Consider the following 16,990-nt stretch of genomic DNA (forward strand, 5'->3'; position numbering starts at 1 on the left):
GACGAGTCTGAAACAAAACTCATGTTCGCAGCGAGTGGGACCGGTATAGGAAGACATCAAGCGTTTGAAAAGCAGAAGAAAGCCTTGCTTTTCATGCGTTTTAGATGTTAATGGACCCCATTGCAAGAATTCTTCCAATAAGTGGTCGAGACGCCGACACAATCAACTTGGGCATAAACGGTGGCGAAACGCAAATTACGCAAGCGGGACTGGATACTTTTTTGAGTGCTGGCAGCCTACGGACAGCAACATTCAACCCGGTGGCATGACAGTACCGGCCCTCGTGGCCAAAAAACAAACCGGCCCACCTGGAACTCTCACGGTCCTCCCTATGGCCAAACCGGGTCTGATGGAAGCCATTGGTGCTCCTGTTTCCTGTTTACAAATATCTTATTGTGTTCAGCAAAACAAAGAAATGTATACAAATTTGTAGAGTGAATAAATGATGAACTATCCCTTTAACATAAAAATCTGTCTATCTGTCTATAAACACATTGAGTATTGTGATATTATGGAGATTGGCACATACTCGGTTTTATTCCTAATTACTCTCTTTTCCCTTTCACTCTTGTTTCAGATTTCTGCATTGCGTGTCTCACATCAGACTGGGTGTCATTATGTACCCGTTTCATTTTGCAGAGATTTGCTGTCTTGTGGGCACGGCTGAGTCATCTCTAATTGGCGAAATAATACAGCTAGCTCAGCAAAGGGTCCCGTCCATTTCAGTCAGCTTCACCTTGTATAAATGCGAACTGAGTTGAGAAAGTGCCAAAGCATGTTTAGCCAATAAATCACAGAGTGCCTACTCATCTCTCGTAATCCGGAGCCAGCAATTCCTCGGATTCTGACAAATGACCACAGCTCCAAATCTTCCGGCTATTATCTAAGACTCTACTGTTTATTAAAACTTAATGAATACAAGATTAATTATACAGACGCGTTCACATCAGGGCTACTGTGATTACATTACCGATAACAAATCCCTTATTATTAGCCATTGTTATTAGTATCGTTTAAATCTTAGCATTATATAAGAATACTAGTAAGAATATGAACATCTGACGTTCAACCAGCTTTGTCGGGTTGATTTGTTCAAGTAGTGAGGACTCGGCTTATCTCAACTCTATTCAGAATGACTTTGGTTTGAAAAGACATCAAGCACTTAATGACTCTCACACTTCAGAGCCGTTAAATGACGGCAGCGATTTGCATGCCATGAATTTTCATTTAGATAGAATTTACATTTATGCATTCAGGAGGCGCTTATATCCAAAGCAACTTACAGTGCCTTCAAGCACTGTCGAATCCACGGCCTTGCGCTACAAACATAACTCTGCACTAAGAACTTGTTGTTATGTAGATCCGGGAGTCAATCCACACAGTACCGATCCTAACCAAAATGTCCGAACCGGATGTTTATCAGCATTCGAGGCAGCGTTAATCAAATGCTCACAGCAATTCACACAGCCCAGTGAAGTTGTGACACTCAAGAAGAGCAAATGCTTTACCATATCTGTCTTCAACGACCCCGTTCTTCTACTACAATATATAGCTCCCTTAGATCTTCAAGCCCTCTCTAGTGTATCTCCCTACTCTGATGAAATGATGAAAACACTGCAGTTTGCATCAAATGAAGACAAAGCATCAGCCATCATAGCCCATGCGGTGTGCACTCAGTTTAAACAACGCTTATTGTCACATCTCTTCATATACACCCTAAGAATGATTTTCTGTTATACTGAAAGTATTGAACCATACAGGAAAGGTCATCCACTGCTATAGACTGGCCTGTTAAAGTGTAATAAATGGCTCTTAGTCATTTGAAGTGATTTGCAAACTCCATTAAGCAGGAAAAACAGCCATATTAATCATGGGCCTCCTACGTGACTCAACGACATTACTTCATATCACAAAGCAAAGCTACATTACAGAAATTTCATTGCAAAATCGTATACCATATGTTCCTCAACTGGTAAAGGATAGTGTTGGGTGTTCAAAGGTTTAGTTTTAGTCAGGGTGTGGCCCAGATGTTGATTGACAGCATGCCTGGGCGAATCACAAAGGATTTATAAAAGAAAAAGAGTCGACACTGCAAATATTGACTCTTTGCGTCAATTCAGTGTAATTCCAAGCGAATTGAGCGTTGCCGCGGGAAACGTGCGAGTTGAAAATCAACCTTTGGTGGATATTCTCAGCACGTACTCTGAGGCTATTTTGGGGATTTCCACCTGGATTTGGCCTATCCACTTTCAAAAGCTTCCCATACCCACATGCAAAGGTTTACATACAAAAGTTTAGTATAATTTTATAGAAAACCATTTAAAATATTTCATATTTTACAATATTAAGTTACTCCCCAAAAAAGTAAGTAACTAATTGGGTTACTTAGTTACTTTTCATGGAAAGTAATGCTTACGTTACTTTTAAGTTACTTTTGCATTACTTTTTCTTACTTGGCTGAGGCTTCATCTCTTTCAGGCCTTGCAGGTGTTTTTTATGATCCCAAAAATGTCAACGTATATGCGTAATTCTACGTTAATATGTTGAGTTTAATTCAGTACATTATTTTATTTTAAATTGAATTAATTAAACTAAAAAGTAACTCACATAAATTTTTTTAAAAGTTAACTCAAATATTAATGTGTACATTTATAAAGTAATGCCCTACTTTACTTGTTGCTTCAGAAAAGTAATATTATTATGTAATGCACGTTACTTGTAATGAGTAACCCCTAACACTGGTTCTAAACATGGTTTTATGTGTTGTCAGTCCTCTAATAAACACAAAAATAAATAGGCGCTTTTTGATGTTTTTTTTTTAAAGTTTGTATTTAAAAGTGTATAACTCTGGCTCTGAGTGGTCACGAAACCTGCAGACAGTTTTGTTTGATTGTCAGCTTAAGGAGGAAAAATTATTTTTTTTCTCTATCATAATCTATGCTAAAGTTATTCTACTCCAACTGAAGGGAGGAATAATACCCTTTTTGTATGCAATTTCGGCCTAAAAATATTTGAAGTGTCCCCATAACCACATACAGTGGAATAAATGCAATATCTTTATATCATTTTGCAGAAAACCCTTTGAAGTTACATAAAAAGCTGCTGTTTGTGACAAATATAGTTATGTGTGTTGTTTTTCATATGAAAATACGAAAATACTTTTTTCATATAAAAGTACTTTGTTTTGCAAACATACAAAAAATAGCAAGGGATTATTCATGCACACAACCAAATAAAATGCTGTGAATGTACTCATTTTTTTAGAGTAGGACCTACGCATGCATTTGTGGCTATCTGTGCTATATGAGGCAGTTCACGCTCAAGTTTCATATACGTTTACAAAAGACGATTTTTTTACCTCATTATTCATTCGACGATTGTTGGATATGTGATGATAATAGAACAAAAATAATGATGTAGAATTATTTCTGAGAGTGAGAGCTTTCATTTGATATATGACTTGCCCATGTTTGTCATATTTAAAAAATATGAAATATGTGAATATTAACCAATCAGGAGCTTCCTCTAATAGTGAAGTTCCGCCCGAATGTCTAGAATTTCACACGCAAATGAAGCGAGTATTCTCAAAATATTCAAGCGTCCAAATACCGCGTCTACCGCGTCTGGTGTGAACGCAAGGTTACAGTATGGAATCTATAAGTCAAGGTATAGTAAAGGAAAACACATTTTCTTTTAAATCTCAGATTCTTAGAGATTGGAAAGTTAATAGCCATGGCTTTGTTTGTGAGTGTGTATACAGGCAGACATTTTCTAAACATTACTGTTCAATTATATTACCGTTCAATGGAAAATTAGGGTGATTATGAAGCACTTCTCAGTGCTTTGCATGTCCTCTTTGAAATTCAGTGGCGAAAGCTTTCTATCTTTTTTTTTTGCATCTTTATTTGGATCTACAAGACTTTTAATCAAAATACAATTTCCTCAGTCTGCATACAAAATGAACTCTGCAATAGACCAATAATAACCTTCAAAGTAGTTTAAAGACATTCAGTGATCTATCTGCGGAGACTGTCTGCCGGTTTGACACAGTTTACTAAATAATTACTTTGCAATCTCTACTGTAATCTATTTATAAATAAGATGTCTGCAGCTACAGTCAACAGGTCATCAAGATTTTAATAACAGTTTCTATATTCTGAACTTGTCAGAGACTTTAAAGGGCACATATTATGCAAAATCCACTTTGGAAATAAATGTGTGCTGGCAGTGTGTGAAGACAAACAATAAGAAAATCCAACCTCTACTTCTTTTTTAACCATTAAAAATGCTGTTTTGATTCTCAGGTTAATGTGATGTCACACTGATAAAACCCCACCCACGGCTACAGACTAACAGGTTATTGTGTTCTAAATGTGTTTGCTAGCATGTTGTAGCACTAATGCAGCTAAATATACTAGTGTACTCACATAAATCAGATCTATTTTTAACTGAAGGCACTCACTATCTCACTTGTAAGGGAGTGATGAGCTGTAGCTCATTTGCATTTAAAGATGCAGAGATGAAAACAGCATGTTTTTGATCCCACCACGAATAGGGGAATTTTGAAAATGCTATAAATGATCTGTGGGGTATTTTGAACTGAAACTTCACAGACACATTCTAGATACATCTGAGACTCAAGCTATACATTGAGGCTATACATTTTTGTAAAAGGGAAAGTGAATATTTTAGGTCCAGTTGTAAAGATCTATAAGCGGATGTATACAGTACACTATTAAAAATAAAGGTGTTTAAAGGGTTCTTCCCAGATGCCATAGATTCCATTCAGTCCAACGTTTTGAAAAAAAAAAATAATTCTTTCTTACCTTTATAGTCAAAAAACTTTCCTCTACAAAAACCTTTTGTGAGAAAGAGATGTTAAAGGATTAGTCAATTTTCTAAAAAAAAAAAAATCCAGATAATATACTTACCACCATGCCATCCAAAATGTTGATGTCTTTCTTTGTTCAGTCGAAAAGAAATTATGTTTTTTGAGGAAAACATTCCAGGATTTTTATCATTTTAATGCACTTTAATGCACCCCAATACTTAACAGTTTTAATGCAGTTTAAAATTGCAGTTTCAAGGACTATAACAATCCCAAACGAGGCATGAGGGTCTTATCTAGCGAAACTATTGTCATTTTTGACAAGAAAAATAAAAAAATGTGCACTTTTAAACCACAACTCCTCGTCTATCTCCGGTCCTGAAAAGCGTCACGCAATACGTCATCACGTCAAGAGGTCACAGAGGACAAAGGTGAAACTACGCCCCAGTGTTTACAAGTGCGGAGAAAGAGGACCGTTCTGACGTTGTTGTATGTCGAATGAAACTAATTTATGTCTTTGTGTCAGTTTATTGTTTAAAATGGTCCCCAAATGTGCGTTTCATATATGTAACATGTGACCTTTCTACGTCACTACGTATTTACGTGTGATCGCGCTGGGGCTTTCAGGACCGGAGATAGACGAGAAGTTGTGGTTTAAAAGTGCATATTTTTATTTTTCTTGTCAAAAATGACAATCGTTTCGCTAGATAAGACCCTTATGCCTCGTTTGGGATCATTTAGAGTCCTTTGAAATTCTGTTGAAAAAAACTGTTAAGTGTTGAGTTAAGTGTTAAGTGTTGGGTTCTATTAAAGTCCATTAAAATGATAAAAATCCTGGAATGTTTTCCTCAAAAACATAATTTCTTTTCGACTGAACAAAAAAAGACATCAACAATTTGGATGACATGGTGGTTAGTAAATTATCTGGATTTTTTTTAAAGAAAATGGACTAATCCTTTAAAGGTTCTCTATGTGATTTTATAGGTTTTTTAATCAAACCTCTAAAGCAAACTTATTTGACAGGGTGAATCCAAATCACAATGGCATAGCAAACACAGCCCTGTCCTTGCTAGGCCCATGCATTAAAGCTAAAGGGGACACTTGTTTGTTTCTATGGACATGTATGGATTTCCTTAGACATTTCCTTTAGTTTATCTGTACACTTTAAGGATATTAAAAAATCAATAAGCAACAACATTTCTTTTCCCAAGGTCACAACCTTTTACATGCATAACATATAGAAAGCCCTGTGACTCATAACAAATATTGATTACTTCATATAGAGTATTATATGGCCATTTTAAAATTTGAAGCAAGAATGTATAATTTAACCTTTTGTTTAATTTGATTCTCTGCCAGAGACATCTACAGTTCATTCATGTACCCAACAAGTGATGTTGTCTTGTTTTTCCCATCTGTAGGTTAAAGGAACAGTATACCTAAAATTGTATTAATTGACTCACCCTCAAGCTTAAAATATCTACACTGTCAGAAATGATCCAGAAATGGCCCCAGGCTGTCACTAAATGGGTCACAATATGTATCATTTAGGTACCAATACTTACGTTTGAGGTACTAATATTAACTCTTTAGATGCAAAGGTGTACTTTTTGAAATTTTTTGACAGTCTAAATAGTTTTCTCTCGTACAAACTTAAAGAGCATTAGTATTATCCGATTCATGATTTTACATTTCCTTTGGTGTACATGTTAACACTATGCAAAATATACAAAGCCCAAAGTAACAATGATGCGAGTACCATCTCCAACTTAAATCTCTTTTCTTGGACTACAACAAACACACAGATTGTAGGCAACAGTTTACTTCCTCGGCCTGTTGACATGGACACGACATTATCATTATCATAATTCCACCTGCTTCTGACTGACAGCCTATGAGTAGTCTATATTTTCATATTTAAAGAATTTACTACTGACTAAACCATTATTCAAAGCAAGTTTTATGTTTTAGTATCCTTACCTTATCAATCTGTTACGTTCTACGGGGACATATTATGAAAATCTGACAGTTCCATGTTTAAGTGCTACAATTGGGTCCCCAGTGCTTCTAGCAATCTAGAAAATGTGAAAAAGATCAACCCAGTAACTTAGTTTTGGTAAACCATTCTCTGCCAGCATGTGAAAAAATAGGTAATTAAAATTTGGATCCCCTTGTGATGTCAGAAAGGGATAATACCACCCCTTAATCTGCACTTTCCAGCCACGGCACAGACATTTATTGCAGAGATCAACTCATTTGTATTTATAAGGACACAACCAAAAACACCTTACACATTATGGGATGGCATAAGGGTGAGTATATTATGTGAACTTTCATATGGTGAACTATCCTTTTAACTGCACAGATAAGTGGCTATGACTTTAATATTGGTCTTATGGTACTGTAGTAATAAATCAAGAAAAATATTGTTTGATTATATACTGTTAGGAATTTAACACTGTAAATAACAATTCTAAATTGAGATGTTGGTTTAATGCTTCCTCCTTTGTGTTAATATACTGTTGTGTCACAGTCTAATTGTAAATAGTTCCTATTGACTTTTCTTGTTACAGTGCATTATGGGTACTTGTTGTTTTTCTCACCTTCTGGCAGAAATGTAGCACCATTAGTTTGGCTGCTCCTGTGGGTGTTATGTTTAAATTTATTCTGTGTTACAAATCCAATCTAAACTCAGTTGAGGTTGTCAGGTAGTGGCAAACCCCTATCATGTTTTCAAAACACTTGGAATATGCGGTCGTTGTTGCATGCATTATTTCATGATCATGCACATTTTTTTGTACGACAAGGCACCAGAATGACCTACTACATCCAGATAGATTTTTAAGTGTGCATTTGATGGACACTTTCCTATTCCATTAATTATAAACGCAACACTTTTGTTTTTGCCCCAATTGGAACTGGAGCACGCTGTCATGTATGCCGATCCAGAGCATCCCAAACATGCTCAATGGGTGACATGTCCGGTGGGTATGCTGGCTAGGAATTGTCAGCTTCCAGGAATTGTGTACAGATCCTTGCAACATGGGGCCATGCATTATTATGCTGCAACATGAGATGATACCTGTGGAAGAGTGGCACAACAATAGGCCAGGATCTCATCACGTTATCTCTGTGCATTCAAAATGCCATCAATAAAATGCACCTGTGTTTGTAGTCCATAACATATGCCTGCCCATACAATAACCCCACCGCCCACCATGGGCCACTCGATCCACAACGTTGACATCAGAAAGCCGCTTACCCACACGACACCATACGAGCTGTCTGCCATCTGCCCTGTACAGTGAAAACCGGAATTCATCCGTGAAGAAAACAACTCTCTTAAGTGCCAGACGCCATCGAATATAAACATTACCCACTCAAGTTGATTACGACGACGAGCTGCAGTCAGGATTAGACCCCGATGAGGACGACAAGCATGCAGATAAACTTCCCTGAGCCAGTTGTGCAGAAATTCCTTGGTTATGCAAACGATTGTTGCAGCAGCTGTCCAGGTGACGATCTTGAAAGTGAAGATGTTGGATGTGGAGGTTCTGGGCTGGTGTCTGCGGTTGAGAGGCCGGTTGGATGTACTGCCAAATTTTCTGAAACGCCTTTGGAGATGGTTTATGGTAGAGAAATGAACTTTTATTCACGGGCAACAGCTCTGGTGGACATTCCTGCAGTCAGCATGCCAAATGCACGCTTCCTCAAAACTTGCGACATCTGTGGCATTGTGCTGTGTAATAAAACCGCACATTTTAGAGTGGCCTTTTATTGTGGCCAGCCTAAGGCCACACCTGTGTAATAATCATGCTGTCTAATTTTAGTTTCTTGATATGAATACTGTTTTTGCAACTGACTTTATTGCATACGCATGTCTAGGAGTTTCCCTTTCAGATGTAAAATTTATGGGAGGAGATTATGTAAATGATTTATGCAACGCGATTACTAATGTTTGCGCGTGTGATATGACTGGGATTTGCGCCATTATTTAACGCAGAAACAAAGTATGCCTTAAATAATTTTGTGCTTGAAATAGCTGCAATTGTTGCCAGGCATCACATAGATTAGAGAGAGCGTGGTACAAGGCAAAGGATTTTTTTTAACATGTAACAGTTTATTTGGAACGCCAGAGAAACATATTATTTAAAAATATTGTTTGCCATGTTATTTTTTATTTGCTGAAGTCATTTGAAGTCGTCACACAATACCAGGCATTTCAAAACATCTTGTAAACCTTCATTTTTTTTAGCTGGAATTTCACACCCAAATTTTCCTCTGCGATATCCGTGGTGCTGAAGTCAAGCGCATCAGGCGTTAGTAGATCACCTGCACCTCATCAGCTTTGCTTATTTGCGACCCTGAATAATTTGCGCTGCTCTTGCATTGGTCATTATGGAAATCAGCTGTTGGGCCTGTGATATTTATTTTTTGCCTTTTTAGTAAATAACATGCAGATATTACCACTCCCATCTGTCATTTTTTGTGCTCCCCTATTTTCCCCCATTAAGTAGATCTGGCCCTATGATGTTTCTAACACATTTAACAAAAAATAAAACCTACAAGGGAAAAGAAAAACTCATGGTTACAAAGGAAACTAGACACAGGTGCAACTGAATTACTATGAAGACTAACCGGGAAACAATTACGGTATTAATTAACTCAAATGAAGAGGGAACACAGAAAAACACTGCAACAAACAGAACTTAACACTGACAACAGTTTTGTGCTGCAAACAAACCTGTTATGTGTTGTCTTAAGTCTGCACATTCATATTTTTCCCTACTGTGAGGCTTAGATGGATTTAATTATAATTCTTCTTACGTCTTTATGTTTTTTTGTCTTCATTATAACCTGTTTTCACACGCTTCTTTGATTTCATGTTGCTTTGATCCAACCTTTAAATTTGTGGTCATAACAAATGTTTGAATTTATGTGAAATACACTTTTAAAAATAAAGGTGCTTCACGATGCAATAGAAGAACCATTTTTGGCTGAAAGGTTCCATAAGGAACCATAAACATCTAAAGAACTTTTCTGTTCAACAGAAATATATATTTTTTTCAGATTATAAAAGGAAACAAAGAAATGTTTATTAAAGAATCTTTAAGTTTATTATGGTTTTATATGGCATCACCGTGGAGAACCTTTCAAACATCTTTTATTTTGTAAGAAGCCCATACACAAATTAGAAGAAAGGTCATTAATTGAATAAAGCCTGTTATTCTTTTGCATTAGACCGATATAGGCTCTGCACAGATGTTTGTATTCAAAGCTCTCTATTGGTGTGTCTGCGTCTTTCTGAAATAGCCCAAATTTTGGATGGCAAAATCCAGTTGCCATTTTCATCATCCTGGGGAATATGACAGTGCATACAAACTGCAGCATTTATGAAATGTATCCGTTTTTATCCATCTCAATCTTTAAAATTTGACCACACTCCAAATTCTGCTGGGTTATTTTTAACCCAAAGCTGGGCGAGTATTGGACAGAACCTTAATAAATACACTGTAAATTACAGGATTACAGGCATCTGTTTGCCAGTTACTTACTGTAGATTTAAATGTATGATATTAACTGCCAACAATTTGTTCAAAGTTAAATGAACATTAAACATTAACAAGTCTTTATCTTTGCATGCTGGGAACCAAAATCTGAAGGAAAAAACATTAAAAGGTTGATGAGGATTTCTGGTTCCCAGATAAACATAAAGACTTGTTAATGTTTAATGTTCATTTAACTATGAACAAACTGTTGCCAGTAAATAACATATAATATTGTAGCCCAGTTTGTGCTGAACGCAGTGTTATGAGACCCTTGCCATTATTATGTTTTAAAGCAACTGAAAAAAGACCAAATGTAAGAGCATGTCAGAACCTCTGCCAGTGTTAAATGGTCGGACCCCAGAGGGTTAAATCTTCCTATGCTGTGTTGTTTCAATGCAAAAGTGTTGAAAATAACCCAGCAGAATTAAGAATATACACTGTCTTAGAAAAATAATAAGGTATTTTATAAATAAATAAAAAATAAATAAAAAAGATAATCAAGCGTCCATACCTCTATCAAGTCATTCACCGCTTAAAACAGGGTTATTATATAATTGCAGGTACATTGGTGTCCAAAGTCACGGTTATATTTTTGGTACTTATTGTCATGCATCACAAAATGTTACAGGCCATAACAATAGAATATTTTCCGTAAAAACTGTCTTATGTAGCTAAAAATGATTTCCTGTTACTGTGCTTGCACCGCCACCGGCGAGAGCGTCAATAAAAGCTCTGGCTGCCCTGCCAAAAACGCTATAGTAAAGGTGTAATGGACGCTATGACGCTAGAATGCATTCTCGGAACTCCTCTCAACCAGAAGTTTCCGCCTTCCGATTGCTTGCGCCGAACGTTTCCGCCTTCTGATTGGTTGCGTCATAGCTCATTACCATAAAGTTGAGCTAATTTCAACTCTCCTCAACGCTCACACTGTATGCGGATCAACCAATAATAGTTTTATTTATTTATTTTATTTAATAATAAAAGATAATGAATTTCAAACTGAACCAATCATATTAACATAAGTACATATGCATATAAATAAATTGATCTAATATGTATAGAAGTGTTTTATACTTCATACAATAACAGTTAGATCATCCAATAGTAGTTTTATTTATTTTATTTAATAATAAAATACAATGAATTTTAAACTGAAGTTACTGAACCAATCATATTTTTATTAATATCAGTACATATACATTTATATAATACGTATAGAAGTATTTTTTTTACACAGTGCCTCGCCCTCGACCAATCTGACTCCTTCACGCGACTGACTGTCACTGCCTGCACTTTCAACTTTCCTCGCGGCTGCTGTAACTTTCTCTCTCTTAATCTACTCCAAAAACAAAAGGACAAAAAGGTCCTATTGTCTTTGTGCATATACTGTAGATGAATTAGATGAATTATTAGAAACAATACAACTTTAGATTCACACTTGAGCTATAGCCTACAGAGGTTGTGAAGGCTCGACGTCAGCCCTATCAGTGCATGTCATATATATATATATATATATATATATATATATATATATATTTATTCGGTACAGCAGCTTAGATTTCTGGACTGTCCCGAATTTTTCAGGACGTCTGGTCACCCTAATCTCTTACTGTCAAACACTGTTACCATATGGAGGACCACAAGAGTCATGCAAAATGTAATAAAGAACTTCAATATTTAATAACTACCTGGACAATAAAAATAGCAAATAATAAGTTTGTTTAAAAATAAATTAATTAATCTATAAATAAATAGACAAAGTTACAAAAAAATCATTATGTAACTTTTTATTAGGCAATAAAAAGTGAGATTATAAAAATAATGTAGAAATTAAATATGAATCCATTAATAAATAGTGGCTCTTTGGGTCCTTATCCGAGATCTATAAATCTGTGCATGACGTACAATCAGAGCCAATCAGCGAGCTTGTTACATCCACCTGGCCATAGCTAATTTGCATTTCTCATTTGACCATTTGCAAGGACCCAAAGAGTCACGGAAAAGCTAAATAGAGAGGCTAAAACGAAAAGCAAAACGAAAAGCAAATCGAATAGCGAAAAGAATAAGGAGAACCATCGGGAAATGAAAACAGAAATGTTAAACGGAAATGCCCCTTTAAATGCCTAATTTAAACCTGTATTTGTAGTTCAATTTATAAATCCAGTAATTAATTTCTCTTTTTAAATCGCTTTTTGAAATACATTGAAATACATACAAACTTATTGAGTGTTGTTTTTGTTAATTGTTATATTACTTTGAACTATTTATTAATGGATTAATATTTCATTTCTACGTTATTTTTATAATCTCACTTTTTATTGCCTAATAAAATGTTACATAATGTTTTTTTTGTAACTTTGTCTATTTATTTATAGATTAATTAATGCATTTTAAACAAATGTATTAATTGCTATTTTTATTGTCAAGGTAGTTATGAAATATTGTTCTTTATTACATTTTGCATGACTCTTGTGGTCCTCCATATTACCAAGGTGGAGTAACAGTGCTGACAATGTTTGTGTGTTTAAAAGTGTGTGTTTCTCTATGTATGACAGTTGCCAGTTCTCTTACATATTGTCAATAGTGTGTACATACAGTAGTGTTACTCTACCTTGGTAACAGAGTTTGACAATAACTGAGTTTGAGGTTTGAAAAAAGCAGAAAAATTACATTGGGCACGAAATGTACCTGCAATTATAAAATTGCTATTGTATTATGCTGGAAGGCACCCTTCGGTAATAACATTGTTAACAAAGTAAAGAAATAAGTCTGCACACTTTCGAAATAAAAAACCTTAAAATACACCGTTATGTGAATTGCCTGAGGTCTACGAGTGTTTGTTTTTCATAGGTTCGTATTAAAATTTGAGACATGAACTCCACTTTTGAATTTACCACTGATGCAACTTAAGAAATCCCTGTCTGTGTAATATTTATAGTAAAACTCAATTTTTACTGGGTTCATTTGTAACATATAACTTGTAGCGCAGTTAAAGCTGCATTAGAAAAAAAGCTCTGGCGAATGCGTAAATGCAAATGTAAGTCTGAGATCTTTATGTATGTATATTTTGTCAATAAATCAATAAAAACATTGTAAAACTTGCATTGAAAGATTAAAACAGAGCAACCTCACTGATTTGCAGTGATGGAATGATACCAGTGTTGTTTTTGGCAGCCCTTTTAGTTTAAGTCTTTTGGACGAAAATGATTTTTAATTTTAGTCACATTTTAGTCACTTATAAACTTGATAGTTTTAGTCAAGTTTTAGTCGACGAAAACACAAAAAGGTTTTAGTCAAGTTTTAGTCGACGAAAACACAAAAAGGTTTTAGTCAAGTTTTAGTCGACGAAAACCCAAAAAGGTTTTAGTCAAGTTTTAGTCGACGAAAACACAAAAAGGTTTTAGTCAAGTTTTAGTCGACGAAAACACAAAAAGGTTTTGGTCAATTTTAGTCGACGAAAACACAAAAAAGGTTTTAGTCAAGTTTTAGTCGACGAAAACACAAAAAGGTTTTAGTCAAGTTTTAGTCGACGAAAACACAAAAAGGTTTTAGTCAAGTTTTAGTCGACGAAAACACAAAATGGTTTTAGTCAAGTTATATTCGACGAAAACACAAAATGGTTTTAGTCAAGTTTTAGTCGACGAAAACACAAAAAGGTTTTAGTCAAGTTTTAGCCGACGAAAACACAAAAAGGTTTTAGTCAAGTTTTAGTCGACGAAAACACAAAAAGGTTTTAGTCAAGTTTTAGTCGACGAAAACACAAAAAGGTTTTGGTCAATTTTAGTCGACGAAAACACAAAAAGGTTTTAGTCAAGTTTTAGTCGACGAAAACACAAAAAGGTTTTAGTCAAGTTTTAGTCGACGAAAACACAAAAAGGTTTTAGTCAAGTTTTAGTCGACGAAAACACAAAAAGGTTTTAGTCAAGTTTTAGTCGACGAAAACACAAAAAGGTTTTAGTCAAGTTTTAGTCGACGAAAACACAAAAAGGTTTTAGTCAAGTTTTAGTCGACGAAAACACAAAATGGTTTTAGTCAAGTTATAGTCGACGAAAACACAAAAAGGTTTTAGTCAAGTTTTAGTCGACGAAAACACAAAAAGGTTTTAGTCAAGTTTTAGTCGACGAAAACACAAAAAGGTTTTAGTCAAGTTTTAGTCGACGAAAACACAAAAAGGTTTTAGTCAAGTTTTAGTCGACGAAAACACAAAAAGGTTTTAGTCAAGTTTTAGTCGACGAAAACCCAAAAAGGTTTAAGTCAAGTTTTAGTCGACGAAAACACAAAAAGGTTTTAGTCAAGTTTTAGTCGACGAAAACACAAAAAGGTTTTAGTCAAGTTTTAGTCGACGAAAACACAAAAAGGTTTTAGTCAAGTTTTAGTCGACGAAAACACAAAAAGGTTTTAGTCAAGTTTTAGTCGACGAAAACACAAAAAGGTTTTAGTCAAGTTTTAGTCGACGAAAACACAAAAAGGTTTTAGTCAAGTTTTAGTCGACGAAAACACAAAATGGTTTTAGTCAAGTTATAGTCGACGAAAACACAAAAAGGTTTTAGTCAAGTTTTAGTCGACGAAAACACAAAAAGGTTTTAGTCAAGTTTTAGTCGACGAAAACACAAAAAGGTTTTAGTCAAGTTTTAGTCGACGAAAACACAAAAAGGTTTTAGTCAAGTTTTAGTCGACGAAAACACAAAAAGGTTTTAGTCAAGTTTTAGTCGACGAAAACACAAAAAGGTTTTAGTCAAGTTTTAGTCGACGAAAACCCAAAAAGGTTTAAGTCAAGTTTTAGTCGACGAAAACACAAAAAGGTTTTAGTCAAGTTTTAGTCGACGAAAACACAAAAAGGTTTTAGTCAAGTTTTAGTCGACGAAAACACAAAAAGGTTTTAGTCAAGTTTTAGTCGACGAAAACACAAAAAGGTTTTAGTCAAGTTTTAGTCGACGAAAACCCAAAAAGGTTCTTTAACAAACTAATTTAGGTTAAAAAGTGTGGTGTATTAAAATGTGCATTAAGGTTGTCGCTGAGGGCTTGCCGTTTTTTAAGTCGGTGTGCCTTCTGCGCATGTCATAACAAAGTTGAGTTTGTGTGTTACATAGAGACCTCGCTTACAAAAAGTTGAGAAACGCGTGCCTTGCCTTGTTATTTTGATACACTACAAAAAGTATTGGAAATGGGCTTAGGTTTGACAAATGTAAAACCTTAAGCTTACCATGAAATGTGTCATAAGCCGAATGTTGAGTAAAATTTAATGTATATGATATGTTAACAGCGTGACTTGTTAGTTACCTTTAAAAAAGCGGCAGCATTGCTGATACTTTTTAGCTAAAACCAGACAGATTTCACGCAAAATTGGCAGAAATGACATGAACTGTGAATGTCAGACTTATAATCATTTTCGTTCCATCTCGTCTCGTCAACGAAAACTCGAAAGCGTCTCGTCATGTTTTCGTCACCTTATAGAGAAATTTTTAGCTAGTCATCGTTGCGTTAGCGTCATAAAAAATAGCTGCGTCAACGAAATAATTTCGTTATCGTCATCGTTGACGAAAACAACACTGCTTGATACATTGATATGATACATTATGGTCTGTGGTTTACACTAATTTTGCTCTCTTACTCTCCGTCCAAGGCTTTCTTCATCTTCATATTAGTGTTTTTATGTATTTGTCTTTTTTTAAAATAAAGTCTGAAAGATGAATGAAAATACAGTTGAAAGAACCTCTGAAGTTAAACCCTAGGGCGTGAAAAACTGTAATGTTAATTAATTATACTTAGACCTTTCATAACAGAAACTTTTCAAAGCCATGGACTCCAGTCAATCATTATTCAAAGCATTAAATCCAGGTATAAAGAATTAAAACCTGACAAGCTTGCCTCCCCCAATTTTATTTCATTCATATCAATGCATCCCTTGAATAAAAGCTTTTAATTGGGATGCCTTTCAAATGAACTTCTCTCCACCTTCCATCAAATGCCGGCAAGTCTATGATGTGCGATAACTCTCAACCTTTCAATTATGAGTGGTTTCAAGCAGCGACATCCTGACAACTCCCAGCTGATGAAATGTCTGGAAACATTACATTGTTATATTACAGTGCTACTTCACCAACTGATCCGTGCTTCCACGATCCAAATACCAGGGGAGCGATATTACATTTTGATCTTAATAACTTCAATCTTCTGTTACAGTCACCTTTGGACCACCGTTTCCTAAATAAAGACACTGGCTTTGTTCACTCCTAACTGTTGGCTCCAATTAGACGGACTTGTTGAGGTATAAAAGAGGTTTACCTGTGGAAGTGGGGCTTTGGTACTAGGGCGAATGATTTCATTTCCCATAAGCCCAACAGATCTGCCCTGTGATTTATAACGTATCTCACTTGCCTTGATGACAGATGGTTATTTCTCATTCTCCCAGAGGAATGACCGGTGTGAGGGCATGCGAGTGTGACTGGGTATTTATGTGCCATATACAGACAGTTAACATCCGCTCTATCTGATTTTTATCTAGAAGGTAAAATACCCTGGGAAGCAAAACCCAGTAAAGGTACCAAATGTTGTGCAGGCATACAGATACATGCAGCACAATGTTACAAATCAGGTCCAAGCTAATTTTGGA

The sequence above is a fragment of the Paramisgurnus dabryanus genome, chromosome 5 (assembly GCF_030506205.2).
Source record: "Paramisgurnus dabryanus chromosome 5, PD_genome_1.1, whole genome shotgun sequence".
Taxonomy (NCBI): Eukaryota; Metazoa; Chordata; class Actinopteri; order Cypriniformes; family Cobitidae; genus Paramisgurnus; species Paramisgurnus dabryanus.